This window comes from Chiroxiphia lanceolata, chromosome 14, assembly GCF_009829145.1.
Source record: "Chiroxiphia lanceolata isolate bChiLan1 chromosome 14, bChiLan1.pri, whole genome shotgun sequence".
NCBI classification, from domain to species: domain Eukaryota; kingdom Metazoa; phylum Chordata; class Aves; order Passeriformes; family Pipridae; genus Chiroxiphia; species Chiroxiphia lanceolata.
In genome coordinates this window covers 17,037,500-17,054,855 of record NC_045650.1, presented here as the reverse complement: position 1 = coordinate 17,054,855, position 17,356 = coordinate 17,037,500, and positions in this window count along the sequence as shown.

The window sequence follows — 17,356 nt, the reverse complement described above, 5'->3', positions numbered from 1 at the left end:
GGGAAGACAGAGAGAGGAGAGATTGTTAACACTACCGACTGGAAAATGTAAAGAGTTTTATTTTTGGTGTAATTTTTAAGAGAAGGAATTGTTTTTTTCTTTTTAAGTATAATGATGAGTGTAATATCTGTCTGTGAAAGGCACTGACAGTAGTCAGGGTTGTGGCAGGCCACTAGTCATCCATTTAGGTGCAGAGTCAGTCATGAAGCCCCTTAAACATGTTTTTTCCTATGCAGAAATTCTGACTTACAAATTTTGTCCTGCGAGCAGCCATTTCTCTCTCATCTTATCTTAACAAGTCAGATAACAAGGGAGTTAACAGCTAGAGGGTGCAGTAGAAATGCAGGTTTTGCTGTGCTCATGCTGGTGAATGTTATGCTCATTTTTCCAGGACTGATTCTCCCTATTCACTCAGAGATGTAGGGCAGCAAAGCAGTTTTCCTGGATACAGCCCCAGTTATGTCCCACGAAGTTGATGTATTTCAGTGCAACATTGGAAGTTAAGCATGTGCTTGAAAGTCTGAGGATCACTGTGTTTCAAGCCACCAATTCAGAGAGAGTGAAACCCTTACATCAGACATAATTTCTTTATCAGCTTGTTCACTGGATTTCATGAGTTATTTGAAGCATATTCTGCTAAACAGCTGGTGTTTGTGCCATGCATTAGCTGTGTAAGAGCAGCTCTCCTCTGGAAGTTGCCCTATCACGAGCTTTTGGAAGGGAAAACCTGCTTTACATCGTGCTCATTGGCACATACAAGAGAGAAGTTTGGCTGTGAAGCTTTGCAAAGAGACACACAGAAGTCTAATCCTGTAGATTTCATCACTGCTGTGATAAGGCAAAACTGTTCTCCACATCAGCTGCTAATAGATGCTGCTGCAGGCCTTGGCTGATGCATCATTGGTCACCCTCTGTACCTTCAGTTTGTGAGCTGATGAGGCTCTAATTCATTGAGTCCTCAAGAGAGGGAGCCAGTGGTGCAGAAAGTGAGTGAATTCTGCTGCTTGCTGACAGCACCAATCTTATTAAGCTCCTCTGTTGTTGGAGGAAGCAAAAAGAAGCAGAGAAAAAGTGAAGGAAGATCATAAACTCTAAATTATTCTTATGCTAGAAATAAAATGTTGGGTGTTGTAAAGTATGTGGCATATTTTTTGCTCTTTTTCTAACAAATGTGGAAGTTTGCAATGATGTATTTTCTTTCTTAATAGGACTTGCACTTTACAAGAATGAATCACTCATGTGCATGTATTTCCTCAGTGGTTAAGTTGGTGCATGAGACAGATTTAAGGTTTATGCTGTTTTAAAGATACCTCATAGGACAGGTGAGTTTCTATGGATTTCTACAGAGCCCCTGAGGAGAATCTTCCAATCTTTTTGTTTATTTGTTGTAATTTTTTTCTCCATTATGCCTATTTCTATGTATATTTTATGTAGGTTAACTTTTTAATTTAAATGTTCTTGATATTTTTGTAATAGGGATGTACCCTTGTGGAATTCTACACATATATTTGCTTTTGCCATAAGTGTCTCACAGTATGTGATTTGGGGAATGCAAGTGAGCTTGGTATTCAAGGTGTGAACATGAGTTTGATCTCAATAATAGCAACTACACTGCCCTATTCTACAATGTATAAACCTTTCCTGAAAACTCTTTCTTTGTATTCTCTTTGTTTCTTTCAACCTCTTTGGGGCAATAAACATTTGCAAAACAAGTACCCTAATCTCAGCTAATATATAGTGAAATTACTCCCTCTGCTTTTAGTGGATATGAAATGTACAGCTCTAGGTTATACTGAAACAATATGAAGAGAAATTTTTGGTATTAATGAGAATGTTGTTGGCCTTTGACCTCAATTTCAGGTTTGGAAATCACTTCCCAATGAAGCATTGTAATTATTACCATATTTTGGCTTTTCCTTGAAACACTTTTAACAGCAATAATATTATCAGAAGGGTAAAATTCATTAGAAATTCCATCTGGAGATCATGGCAGTTTGTGTTAAAAATGTATTTTAATAATCTCTTCACCACAACAAGGAGTCTCCTTCATATACTGTCACTTGCTTAAAACGGTCTTTTTTTTCCACTCAGCTTTTAGATATTCGGCGATGTAAATTTGTTGCTCATTTTCCTTAAGAGCAAAGATTCCTCTTTTGGTAAACTACGCTTACAACTGAAACAGTTTTTTAAAAAAATCGGTTGGTGCGTTCGGTTTGCCAAAGTTTTGTGTGCTTGGAATTCCAATTTAATTTGAGCTGCAGCAATCTGTTGGCTGACTCTGAACTCTGATGAACACGAGTCTCTGGGCATGTTTGGAAAAGCTCATGAATTTGCCTAATGAGCTGTCGGAAAGGTTCCATCAATAGTGTCAAAAAAACTTGTTTAAGGACCCTCCAGACATATTCAAGAAGCTTGAATGAGCAAGGGCTAAATACAAAATGAGTGCCATTGGGCTAAATATTTCCAGAAAGGTCTTTTGCTGCTGATATAGGGAAAATTAAAGGTCATGCTTGAACATTTGCTTTCGAGGGGGTATTTTTGAAATATGGATTGGAAAACGTAGCTATTAATAGCTTCCCTGTTATCTCTGGAAAGGACAGTTATGAAGGTGGATCTGATGATTTCCTTTTTTGCCACAATACAAGGGTGGACAGAGCCTTTGCTGTTCTCCATAAAACACAATGCAGGGGGTTGAAGAGTACGTAAAAAAACGAAACTTCTCTGTGGGGTTCTTTGAACCCCACAAACCACTGCATGAAACAGAATTGTGATAGGTGATACTGTTTTAATGGATCAGCAAGGCAGGGGAAATGTAGTACCCTCAGCATTTCCACAGTGTCACACATAAGATTGTGTAAGAGGAAGACTCCTTTTGACAGTTCCTGCTCTAAAGGAACTGAAAGGCACAAGGTGATGGTCTCTTCACATGTCACTGGCCTGCTGTTCATCTGGGAATTCACAGAGAGCCAGTAAATCCTCTGCATTATTCACAGCACAAGGGTTATGGCACAGCACCCTTCTGGAGCTTATAGGGTGTGTGGATGTCACTGTACAGGGTATATTCTCAGGAAGATGTAGTAGAGTAATCTGCTGTTAATAACAGCTCTGTAAATCATTTATAATTAAAACTATTTGACTGGCTAATACCTTGAGTTAAAGAAACAGGCCTCTGTTCTCTAACCATATGTCAGTAGTCTCACTGCTGTCATTGATAGAAATACTCCAAGTCTGTGAGAAGAAACATATGTATAAATATTTGAAAGTGGAAGAGCAAGCACTGGAATATTTACTACTGATGAGGCAGTGAATAAAATATCAGCTCCTTACAAGCCAAGATATAGGGCCCAAAGAGATTCCAGGAAAGCCCAAAGCACATTAAAGCTACCAAATTCTAAGATAATTTAAATTTTGATCTTCTTTATATTAGTCTGCAACACAGTGAACAGTCAAATAGATATTTTTGATTTGAGTAGTAAAAGATGGTTTGTACCTCATTTCCTTCTTGCTTTACTAACTATAAATGCTAATTTTCAGAGACAAAACCTGAGGTTTATTTCTCATCTGCAACATACAACGCTATTAAAATTCGCTTTAAAATAACCTACCAAAGTTAGAGGCAGTTCTGAAAGCAGTACATTATATTTAGGGCTGAAAGGAGAGCCTAGATGTTGCAAAAGCTTTAGTATTATATGCATTGCCAGCATAGTTTACTTAAATCACACACATATGTTTTCCTTCTGGCTAATCTGCTACTTTCAATACTTAGGAAAAAAATGATGAGGGGAGATAAAACTGTTTTATCTCTCAAGTTTTCTGGTCAAATTGCAAATTAACTAAAAATTCTTGTTGGGATTTATGGTGCCAAGTTCCAGTTTCCTTACAGAAGTAATGTAGAGTTTGTAGCAACAAAGGTCATACTCAAATTTTTTGGCAAATCCTAGGTAATCTGCATCCAAATTGCAACAGGTGATTGAGAAATATGAAATGTTCTTTGGATGGGAAGTAGGTATGACTGAAATGGCTCAATTGGTACTGATGCTTTGTCTGGGAGAGAAGCAGATCCTTGATTAGATGTTGAATACTTGCAGTGTTAACATACACCTGTGTTCAAATCAGGTGTGTCATTAAATCTTTAATTTATGAAAATGAAGATGTTTAAAAGCCAAGGTTTTATGTGTGTTCCGCTGTAAACATCTCACAGAGGATTTTTTGCAGAAGACTTCCAGAGAAGGTCAGATTTTCATACCTGAATGGAGATTGTAGCCAGGTGGTTACAGCCAGTCTCATCTCCCAGGTAATAAGTGACAGGACAAGAGGAAACAGCATCAAGTTGCACCTGGGAAGGTTTAGGCTGGGTATTGGGAAAAATTCCTTCACCAGAAGGGTTGTCAAGAACAGGTTGCCCATGGAAGTGTGGAGTCACTGGAGGTATTTAAAGACCTGGAGGTGTGGCAGTTGGGGACGTGGGTTAGTGTTGGACCCGGCAGTGTGAGGTTATTGGTTGGACTCGATGATCTGAAGGGTCTTTTCCGACTGGATTAATTGTATGATCCTATGGTTTGTGAGCACAGATGCTTCACAGCTAATCTATATTCAACTTGTGCTGATGCAAAAGTTCCCAACTGTATACATCTGTGAACAGCTAAATATGCTCAAGTGGGTAACAGATGCATGTGAAAAAGATTCTTTAGACCTTTGTGCCTTTATTGTCTCATTGGTACAGTGATGCAACTGTACTATGAGCTGCATGTATAAATTATCTATTTATTTTCTAAATGTAAACAGCTTAACAATCCTTAATGAGATTTGATTCACAGTAAAAATGGGCTTTCTTCCTTCACTCTTCTTAAATGTAAAGCACAGATTTTTGTCTTAGATTTAGCCAGCACAGTTTTCTTACGTGTTGATAGCGTTGTTCCAATTAGTCAGAAGAAATTAATGTTTCATTAAATGCCATCTACATATAAAATTACCCTCCCCGAATCTGTAATGAATAATTGCCTTCCTTTTAATTGAAAATGGGAGAATTTCAGTGGACATTATTTACACCACAGGATTTGATGAAAATCTATCATCATCTGGTGATTATGTCTATCTGTCTGTGTCATAACTACATCACATCCATGCAGCACTAACATACTTCATTCCTGTCACAGTAATCAATTGACTCTCTGTTCTGTGGACTAGCAGTATGGATGGTCAGATATCCAAGCTGGACAAGGCACTCTATACACATATTTTGTATGTGTGTACGTACAGAAGTGGGGTTTTTTTCACTAAAAGAAGTAAAATTCACCACAAAGAAATGCATGAGGCATTGATGAAACTTGTAGGTCCTGGATCAAAACTTTTCATGTCACTGTCTGTGTCTGCTCTCTGAGAAGGAGGGTGAGATTACTCAAAGGCAGGTTTCAGAAGTGTCAAGAATATTATTTAAATGTGAAGGATAAACAATATTTACTGACTGTTACCAGATGGATAGACTGGTCTGTGATCTGCCTGTCCTTTTTGAAGAGGTGATTAGCAGCACCCCTTCCTGAGAGTATATTGTTAAAATTGTTCCTGAAGTAGTTGTCAACATGTATTTAGTGGGTTTAACAAAACAATTAAGTATGTAGATCTTCATGTCACTGAAGCTGGGTGGTAGCTTTTCTGCTCTAAAGTCACAGTGTGCTGCTGTCAGAGCATGTTTTAAATTGAACTTCCTCTAACTATGGAAGGGGTTGTAACATGTGGGGCTCAGTCATTAACCACAGAATTGAGCATAAATACGAACACTTTTTTCACTTTAAAAGGTATCTGAATGTTAAGATTCCTTGCTCTAAAAAGTATGATGACAGCCTGTAGCCTATAATTACAGTTTGTATATGTGCAGGCCAGAAAAGTTTCCTCTTTAATACAAATGGAAATCTGGAGTAGGCAGTCAGGTAGATTAGTCTTCCACCGATCATATTGATCAATGCTTTATATTTAGAAGTAGTTTCTGTTTTGCTTTGTTGCTCTTTCCAGGAAGATGCAAGGATTTCTTTTTGTCTGATGCCTTCCTGTCATTTAGATCAATGTGATGAATTACTTTAATTTCAATAAGTGTATGCATTTGGACCTGTTGCAGAATACCAGAATACATAACTGTATTATTTTTTTAAAATATCATCTCTACCACTGGAAAATTTTGCTGCCTTGCCTATACCCATTAGAAAAACCAATCTCAGAGTTCTCTTTGATTCTCTGTTTACAGTACCCACACATGCCTGTATACAAAATGGTAGGACAGAAATATTGAACTCCAATACAGAGCTGGGGATTTGGAGTGCAGTTCTTTACTAGTAAGTGCAAAATACTGCATGCAGGACAATTGAGTGACAGTCCTATGGGCTCCTGGTATCCTTTGGAGTGTCTGCTGTGCTCCATTTAAACTACACAGTGCTTCTAAAGTGTTTGCTGATTTTACTAATAAATGTTTGTCAACACTCGTGACAGGGTGCTGGTTAATCTTTGTCTACTTTTATATTTTACACAGTATCACCCACTGATTTTAACAGCCTGACCATCTCCTCAAATAGGAAATCCAAATTAAACTACCCTGCGTGGGTTACCTGGTAGAGCTTCACTGCCCATAGCAGGTACAGAAACCCTAATCACAGAGCAATGGAATATCCAAAGGAGGATTTTAAAGGAGATTTAAAGACAAAGGAGTAAGAAAAAAGGAAACAATGTTAAGAGTAAAAGAAATTAAAAGGATATTCAGCAATATTTCAACTATGATGTGGTTTTAAGGAAAAGGAAGCCTGTATTCCTCCCTTCCCCGTCTCTTTTTCCTGAGTGGTGCTGTTTGAGACATTATCCTTACAAAGTAATTTCATTAATAATGTGGGGGGAAGGGATGGTGTTTGTTTGCTTCTTAATGTTAAGACTAAAATTATCAGCACAGACTGTGCAGGAAGGTAATATTAAACTGCAAACTGACCTTACAGTATGGGAGCACCTGTGCTGGATCACACTGAAGATCAGCCTAATTCAGTGTCCTGTCTCTGAAACAGGATGTGAAAGAAGGGGTGTCAAGTAAAAGAAAGGAAAATACCAGCCCAAGGTAGTTTAAGTACCAGCTCTCCATGTCTTAAATTCTGGTACAAGTGATTATTGCTTTAATAGGATAAGGGTTTAAAAAAGTTGATGTTTGGCTTTTGTTGACTATTCCAAGTGTTCTGAGAGTGTTCTGATAACCTGCATGGGCTGATGAACACAACTCATAGCTATTCCTAAAGATCCTAAAGGCTGAAATGAGTTGGAGCTGATAAAACAATCTGCTCTTCAAACAGCTTTCTCTGAAATTCCTGACATTCAGCTGTTACTCTTGTTTAATCATTTTAGGAAATTAAAGAGTATAATCTATGCTTCATTACACTGTTGGTGCAGTTATGATTTTCAAAGCAGAGCAAATTAAGGTAGTGAATCTTATCTCACTAGCTGAATACTACTGAAAACTCTTTTCAGAAAAAAACCTAACTTCCTTGACAGAGTTGATCATCTTGAAAAGAGATGCAGAGTTTGAATATGCCTCTCTGTCATAATGTCTTTAATATTTTCATATGTTTTCTACACATCTGTTATATCAACACACCTTTTGGTATTACCATGTCCAACTTTTTTAACTTGAATTTCTTAGGACTGTATTCCCTTTAAGATTACAGTTATTATATGATTTTGCATAACTTTTTGTTTACTTTCTTTCCAAGGTATCATTGTGTTCTCTGGCCTTCCTCAGACTAACAGGAGTCTGATGGAAACTGTTAAGTGAATTCTCTCAACCAGAACTCTCACATTTGAGTTTAGTAAACCCAAAGGGAAGCTTTTCTTCTGCGGGTTTTTTTAACTTAGGTAAACTATTGATATCTGCACTGTTCCTGAGGCAATTAATAATAGCATTTAACTACAGTAGGTGTAATTAAGTTCCACCATTGTTTTATTTTAAAAAATCTGAGATTAGCTATTTCCCATTGTAACTTATGAAGACACCTGCCATGTACCTCTGCAGTAATTTCTTTTGCATGCTAGAAAGTCCCGATCTCTTCTGCCTTTCTATCCCTTTGATTGCAGGCAAACTGCAGGTCCACACAGAACTATCATAAGGTTTTTGTTTGGGTTTTTGATCCTTTCCTGAAGTGTTGGATTCATTTGGGTTTTTGAGCCCTTCTGGGTAATTTTCGAGTTTTAGCTATTTTCCTCTTTCATGAGTTTATCACCGTCCGTGTGCCATTAGGACTCTCCTGCCTTTCAGTGCATTGATTTTAATATTTATCACCGTGCAGGTTGGCCTGCTCTTTTGTCACCTGGTTGCTCAGTACTTTGAGGTCCTTTTGCAGTATTTTTTCAGTCAACCCTGTTTTTTTCAGTACTCTGAAACACTTTAGTATCATCAGTGTATGCTTTTACACCTTTATTTACCTCTTTTTTGCATACTTTGATTCTTTCTCCATATTAAATACAACTTTCTTTAAACAGTAAACATTTTTAAATCTTAAGAAACAAACATCAGCACTGACTGAGTTTCTGAAAAAAAAATAAATCAGTCTCCTCAGGGCCAAATCCCTCTCTTGCTCAAGTATATCTATCATGGCTATATAATGTTGGACAACCTTTCTGAGTGTTGTATCAGGTATTTAGCCTCACATTCTCAAGTCTTCCAGCTCTCAGTTCATTAACTACATAATGAAAAAATGTGAAGCATTTATAAATACAGTACTAGTTGTTGCCAGTTCTTAACTGCTGCTGGTCATGGAGAATAATTTCTGATTGGTGAAAATGGGAGCACTGCAGCCTGGATGCTGGAAGAGGCTGAGCAATTTACCTCCCATAAGGCTTTCTTTGCTGATTAGGCCTTCTGGTATGTTCTTTGTGGATGTTACTGTGAAAGCAGCAAATAACTTCAAAGTTTCTTGATTTCTACTCAATAGTGCAAGCAAATGCAGCTAAATAGCTTCCAAATCAGTGGTGCTTACTACCCAAATGGAATATTTGGGCTGCCATCACTGAAGAATTTCATTTCATTCTTTGCTGACAAGTCTAGCAAATTTTATTTGGCACTTTTGACAGTATGTAATATGTAGGCAAAGTGTGCTGTGTTTGTAAGAGATGCACCACATCATATGAAATATTGCCTGTCGTTAGAGCCTCCATCAGTCACAGCTGAGTGGCATAAATCAAATAGAACAAACTCCCATTTTTAGAATAGGAATTGTTTTAGCAAGTGCACCATCACATATACATACTGTGCTGGAAAAAAACCCAGAAATAGAGCAAGTATTTGAAATGACAAACATAAAACTGCAAATAAAACTGACAATAAATGTCAATATAACAAAGTGTACAGCCTATGTCATTGCAGAAATCCTTAATATAAGCTGATGTGACTTACAGTGAAAAGAAATGTAACTGTTAATAAATATAAATACAAACAAACCCACCAAAACTTAGAGCCGATTTGGCAGGTGACATTAAGTTAATATTTCTTATGTATTAGCATGTGATGCGCAAGCAGGAATCTTCTTTTGGTGCTCTGGTCATCCTCACAAGTAAGGCAAACAACTTTCTGTTTTCCAGGCTTTTCAGATGACACACTGCAGGTTCCAGCTGCACTTCACATACCAGATTGTGATATTTTTGGGAAATATTATTTCAGTAGCAGCTCCGGCTAAGAAAGGATAACTATTGTTTATGGGATTCAGAATAAAATGTTGTGTTCTCAGAGAACTATAACTGCTGAATCTTGTATGTCATGTTATTTGAGCAAAAAGCCTGTCAACATCTATGAGATGTGAATGTCCATCTAACTGCAAAATTTAGCTACTTAGATGATTTTTCTTTTCTTTTTCTTTTCTTTTTTTTTTTTTTTTTTTTTTTAAAACTCTCAGTGGGGTGGCTTGCCTTTCATGGATAACAAGTACTGGCTTTTTTCAGAGCTGGGGAAAATTTACCTGTTTTTTGCCAGCACAGGTAGATATTCTTTATATACAGATAACAATAAGACAAAATATTTCAGAATGGAGTTGTAAATTCTACTTGTGTATTTTGTATGGAGCTGGCTGGATACTTTACATCCTCATGAATCTTCCTCTGCCATAATCATTTGGATCTTGTGAATGTACTTCCATGTGAGTATTACTGGCATTTCTGTATTTTTCCAAAGGCAGTGCCTCACTGTAATATTTGATCAGAGAATAAATGACATTATTACTGAACTATTTTCAGCTGTGGCAAAATAATTTGAGGGCTGAAGATTGACGTTCACTGTCAGCTATTGATGCAGAATGCAAAACATTAGGAACACTTCAGTTTTGGTGAAAGTGGTTTTGTATATAAGGGCTTCTGTACTGTAAATGAGTACAACCATAACTGTATCCAGCCTATGTGAAGAGTTCTTCTATACAGATGAATAAATTTTGGGTATAAGACTAGACTTTGAATAAGATTGGTATGTTTACTGTAAATGTAAATAGTATGGCAGGTATTTACATGTTTATTGAGCTATTTATTAAAAAGTTGAAAGCGTGGAAGGACTGACAGCTGGCTTTTATTATTGCAATGCATTTATGCAGTAGAAGTCAAAATCAACAGAAAAGTATGGTAATAGAAATGTCATTTAATGCCATGCAAAAACATTAGTGGGAATAATTTTATGAAAGGAAAATATGAACTAAAATTGTGTCTGGCTGATAACATTAAAATACATGCAAAACATTTAAGAATCAATGTTATTTTGTACACTGAAATATTTGTATTAGCAGTTACAAAGACCAACATTCTGATATCAAAATAGTGGTAATAGCTACACACACTCATTCATGAAAGACTGTTCTAAAGAACTTGTGAAATTCCAGTATATCAAAACATAAAGGATGCCAAAAAAAGAAAAAGAAAATAGGCAGTGCCTGGCCTATCATGTAATTGAGCCATTGATTTCAGAATGATGAGACAAAATGCAGTGCATGGCAGCACACATTAGAAGTACATTATTAACATTATCATTTATCCCATGTAGAAAATAAAATATTAGTGTATATGTAAGCACCTTGATATGTGGGTTTAGGATACAGATTCAGAGTGCAACTAAATCTTTGGAAAGACCTACATCGATGTGAAAATTTGAGTCTGAAATTTGAAAAGGTTATTCACTAACTGAAAACATGGAGATCTGGAATATTTTTAGTAAAGAAGCAGTTTAATTTTTTGGGTTGGATTTATTTTTTTTGAAAAGTCTTGTCTTTGTTAATGTAAATAGACAGTGAAATAAACATTCAGGTCCACAATCACAATCTTTGACTTGGATCTCATATTGGTTTATGTGTTGATTTTTGGAGCAAAGTTTTTGCAGTATAGTTCTTCTGAAGCTGATACTGTCACAAGGTTAATAATTGAAAACCATTAACAATAATAGTTGTAGGAGTGGAAGAAAAAAAATCATTTGTGATCACAGCATGCTCCTACATACATTGACTGTCCAAAGAGGAAAAAAAGATATTCAGAGACAAAAGAAACATGAAGTACCTTGGGTCTGTTACAAAATCGATTTAGTAATCAGATAATTGAGCCAAAAGATACAAGGAATGAATAAACTTTTAAAAAACTTGACTTTCCTGTCTAAATAGTGAAAGCACTTGGGATAGACCCTTTTTGGGAGATAAATTTAATTTGGCTGTAGGTAGATTGGTGGCATCCTAAAATTATATACTTCTCTTCCAGTAACTTGCATGAGAGGTCTCTCTATTTTTGGTTTTAGAGAAAACCAGGACTAGTGAGAACCAAACAGATGAATGTTTTAAAATGCACTCTAATGCCTTGCCCTACATAGAGTCGCTGGTGCACAGAACAGAACAACTTCCAGAGAAAAGTTGTCGGGCAATTTAAAGTAGCTGCATCATTAAAACGTCAGATTTTTCTGTGCTGCAAGACAGGAGATTTGAAAGTGATATCAAAGGTACAGGATAAATCGCTGGTTCCACAGATTCTCTCATGCAATTACCAGAAGGACAAGATGAGAAAGTGGAGGAAGATGTGAAGGAATAAATATAGATGACATTGCAGAAGGTAATAGCAGCTGTAACTGGGGGTAGAAGCAGAGAGTAATGATCTGGAATCTTTTAAAGAAATGGTTGACTGCTGTAGGTATTTTCTTTAACTGATTTAACTAAACAACCTGTTTAGTGAGCATTGGGACTGAGCTACAGCAGTGTTCACAATTCTTTGTATATGCAGTGAGATGTTTCTGGGCAGTGGTCTGAAACTATAAAATCACCTATGTGTTATCCTTTTAAAAAGCAGCACAGGAAGTAACTCCAAGATATTTCTTGCTGTCCTCGGGTGGACTGCTGAGCCTGCAGACAGTCTAAGCCTAAGGTAGTTCAGGTCAGCCCCAGGAAAGGAGACTACTATAACTTTCAAAATCTGCAAAATCTCTTAAATTCAGAAAGCTGCAAGAAAGTTGGACTTGCATGTACCTGTTATTTTCTTTCATACATCCTTATATCTCCCCTTTCCTGCCACTGCTCTAGATATCTCAGCAGTCTAATAAGAGCTCTACTAAGAAAAGCTGTTTGGCCCACAAAGATTTTTTGTTAGATCTGTGTGCATGCTGTTGACATATGATTAAGTGATAAAGTCACTGAGTTCCCCCTGCAAACTCAGGTTCTTGCACTAAGCCAGATGGATACAGGGATAGGGAGTGCACTGCTGTTTCAGCTTCTGGACATGGAATGAAGACTATCCATGAGAAGCCTCAAAACAAGCTATAGACCACCAGAGTGAGATTTGCTGCTGTTCATAAAGAAATAGTTATCCACATTCTTCTTTTATAAATCCCAATGAAGGTTTATGTAATGTAATAAGCAGAAGAAAAAGAATTCCTTAGGTCAAAAAACAAGGTTGAAAAGAGCTACTCTGATAAATATTCCACGAAACCACACACAGATCCATGTATTAGTGAGATAAAGAACAAGCATCAGCAGCATGTTGAGCACATCTGTGCCCAGTTTGAACCACACAGGCACCTTGAAGCTAAAGCTCCACAGGACCTTTTACAGAAGGAAAGGGTTTGGCTGAGAGCCTGAATCTAGATGATGCCACAAGTTCCATTCAGTTTAATGAGCATTTTAATTTATTGAGTCCACCTGCACAATAAAGTAAAAGCACTGTGTAATAAATCGAGTCTGAGCTCTCCTTTCACAGGGTTTAAATTCAACATGGCAATACATTTTCTACTGTTTCTGTTATGGTCAAAAGAGATAAAAAAATCAAAGAGTCAGCTATTTAAAATGGACAACATAAGAACGTTCCCCTAATTTTCTCTTTGTAGATTTCAGTTGTCTTTTTTAAAAAAGTTTAATTAATTTAAATTAATTTAACTGAATGAATACTTCATGCACAGCAGGTAGGTAAATAACTGATTCCATAATAAAATCCTTGCTAAAATATTCTATGCATATGTAATATCAGGGGCTGCTAAAAAAAAAAAAAGGACTAGGTTTAATCAATTTAAATGTATTATCATAAAATATTAAGAAGTTTGTGATTTTCCTCCCCCCCCAACTGTTATCTTACTTGTGTTTTATTATCAACCATTGGTTGATGAATATGTTGGTGATTTAGCATGATTTGACTTCATAGCAGTGTTAAGGTTGTGTTACAATTTTGGATTTTCTGCCCTGCATGACTGATAAAATTGCCTTACTGGATTTTTTATGCCTTCAAGGAGCATATAGAGTAAGAACTCAATTCCCTTACAATGACAGTATGAAAGAATTATTAAATGGCTGCTTTTGATTTCTGACATGATCAGAGTTACTCATGTTGTGCTATTACTATCATTTGCAGATTTTGCCAAGCTAAAGCATTCACCATAAATCCAGTATGCTTTGACTCCATAAAATTCATATACAGAGCAGTCTTTCACATCTGAATCATGCTTCTGGCCACATCTGGTTGTTTAAAAAACCCAACCCTACCCATATCTGGTAGCATTCCAGTGTGGAGCTCAAAAGCATCTGGAAGAGTCACGATGGATTTGGCAGATCGATGACAGGACAACAAAAATGTGGATTGTCCACAGAGTTCAGTCATTTTATGGCAAGTTAAAGCAGCAGAGTAGTTGAGAGGACACTGAAGATATCTGTACACCTCAGAGTTCAGGAGAGCTCTTGACCACGAAATAGAGATCAAAGAGTTAATAGAGAACACACAGCAGATCCCCATAACTCCACAGTGGCAGTCAGAGAGCAGGTGGGAGTTGACAGTGGTGTGATAAACGTGATCACACGGAGCTGCACATCAGTCACTGGGGGACTCCAGCTGGGATACACTACTCTTGCCATGCAGCAGGAGGCAAAGGCTGCTGCCCAAAGAGTGCTAGTTTTAGATCTCAGGTAGCTCTAAGGTCTGCCTGCTTGTCAAACTCACTGTTAGACTTCATCAAATGTTAGTGCTAAGCTAAAACCAAATAATGCTGCTTTTGGTGAAATGGCATGTTTTCTTTGCTTGTGGAGACAGCAAAATGAAAAATGACAAAAAATCATATCGGATTGTTTCACAGAAAGGCATGATTGCAATACTAGTAGTGGGTTAGCAGGAGAGGTCTTTCAGGGTCAAGAAAGACTGAAATAATTGAATAACTGAAGTAGTCTTATTTTGTTCATTTAGGAGATCCCTATGGAATAGAGTTTCAGCCAGGTCACTGATAAATAATTTAAAAAAAAATTAATTCTTATATTGATCAATACAGTAAATAATTAATTTGGAGTTTCCAGAAACAAGATGTATTTTTCATATGAGCTCTGAAACTGTGCTTGTGTAAGAGAAATTTTGCAACGAGGACAAAACCGGTGGGGATTGCTTTGGATATATTTTATAGGCTGGTGTGTCTCACTGTTCCATAGCAAAGAATTAGAGGTAGCACTTTCCATATTTTTTTTTTATTTTCAAGAATTGCATCAAAAATACGAAGTCATCTTGCTGATAGATTACAGTACTGCTGTGATACCTGTCAGAGGGGAGCTGGTTGCAGTGTTTCATTGCATTACAGTGCAAGTGCTCTTGGGTGGTGGGCAGTTGACTGGCATGAAGTGTTACCTGGTTTATATAAAATAATCCCTCACAGTGACAACAATTAATGAATCTTTGCATGTAGTAAAGAAAACAGTTCAGATGGAATGTAGTTGTCTTTCCAAGTCTATTGTAATCCCATGATCCTGTCCATAGTCCTGTTTTCTTCTTGTTAATGGTGCAGCTGGTTTGAGTTTGGCTGTCTACACAGGGCTGTTGTTACATTAAAGAGATGTGACAGCAACTCTCATTTTTGCTTAAAACTGTTCTTGATGAGGACTGTGCTCACCAGTTAGTTCTCAAATGGGGCTTGCTGGGCAGATTTTGAATTTTCTGTGTTAGTTTGGCTGATGTTGGCTGGCTGTCCTTTTGCCACAGTGCTACTTTTGCCAATTTTTGATGTTTTAATTTGGATCTTTAAGACTGCCTCTTTTCCCTCCTAAATTCTTATCTGAGACATCTTCACACTTCTTTGCTCAGTTGTGAGTTTTGCTTTTCCTTTCCTAGGTGGGCAGTGAGTAGCTGGGAGGTTCAGTTTGAGCAAACTTACTGTTTCTGTAGGCACTTCAATTTTATTAGAAGAGATTAAGTAAACCTATGATTCTTCCCTTCTTCCACTGGTTCTTAACTTTAGGCAGACAAATAATCCTGTTTATCAATATATGTAAAGTATAGATATATAGAACATTTATTTTAAGTGGTTGTCAATGTGGCAAATCTGTGAAAACTGTGGACAGATAGGTCAAGTAACCACAAATACAACAAAAGAGATCACATAAAGCATATTTGTGGGGGAGGACAGAATTAGTTCTTCCCATAATTACCAGGGAAGTCCTCAACATCTGCTCCATATTAAGATCCCAAAAGCCTTTAGGCAGCAATAAAGTTACTTATTATGGCAGATTGAGTCTGACTCGCTTATTGTACTCCAGACATTTAAATTATGTTTGAGCATCACATCTGCCTGTCTATTGACTACTATTAAAAATAAGGTTCATGTTTAATTGCCTGAATTGCTTAAGTGTTCTTTGATTCTAGATTCATATGGTAGACTTAAAAAAAAAAAAAGAAAAAGAAAAAAAAGAAGATATTATCCAAACATAACTGAGATTTCAACTAGATCGAGCTCTGGCTTTCAGAGATTTGGTTTTTCTTTCTGATTCTGCTCCTGGGCTATTTTCTGACTGGGACAGCCACTTTTTCTTACTCAGTCAGGTAGCTTATATCAGGGTAATGACCTCTTTTCTCTGCAACCATGACCTTGATGAATTGGGAACTCTCTCTCCCTGTACCCCTCACAAAGACAGAGATAGAGGTACAGCTGTGGAACAGATAATGTTCATGAAGGGATAAGGATTGTTCTTTTATTTTTTGTTCTCTTCCCTCTTTTTAGCCTCTGATTACACCTGCAGTAAGTGCAATGTAGAAGAACCTCAGGGCAGGTTTGCAGGAAAGCTAATTCAGTTGTAGGCTCCCAGGAAAGAGCCAGCACAGTTCCAGGTCAGTTTGCAGAGATTCCCATCTACCAGGGCTGCTTGTAGCTGTTCTTAAGTGACAGTCAGAAGGTCTGGCAGCTGGGGAAATCCTACATGTGGCTGGTGAGCCTGTGGATATGCTGTGGTCATATAAGCAGGCTTTGTGTCTCCAGTAAAATCAGCAGGAATGGAACAAACTCTCTTAATAGGTAAATCCTGTTTTAAGCTGCACATGAAGTAATGCTGTGCCTTTCCTTTGGCAAAGGTGTGAGAGGACAGCAGAAGAGGGTTCCCCTGAGGAAATCACTGACTGTGATATTTGTATAACTTATCTGTATAGCTTTTGAATAATCTTTGGTATTATGAAAATTGCTGTCTGTATATCTGAATGTGACAGTTCATAAAAGGCTGTCAGATTAGCTCTTGTCATGTCAGACCCAAGATAATTTGCACCATTAGAATGCATTCATGCCCTACTCTCATTTAACCTCAGGACAGTTGATTACTTGGAGGAACTGAGATGAGAGAAAAAAAAAATACGTGTATGTGTCTTCTTTTTCCCCAAAGAGAGGAAAAAATGGAGTAGGCAGGGCTTACAAGACATGTTTCCTAGAATCACATAGGAGAGAGAATAAAACAAGCACAGAGAAAATATTAAACAGATGACATGAGGTGTTCTTGTGGATTTTATCTTGTAAGAAAAATTAATTATTTACTCACAAGCCCTGTACAATGGTTTGGACTGTACCTTAATTTCATGTCACATGAGGACAAATCAGAGTTCCATGTAG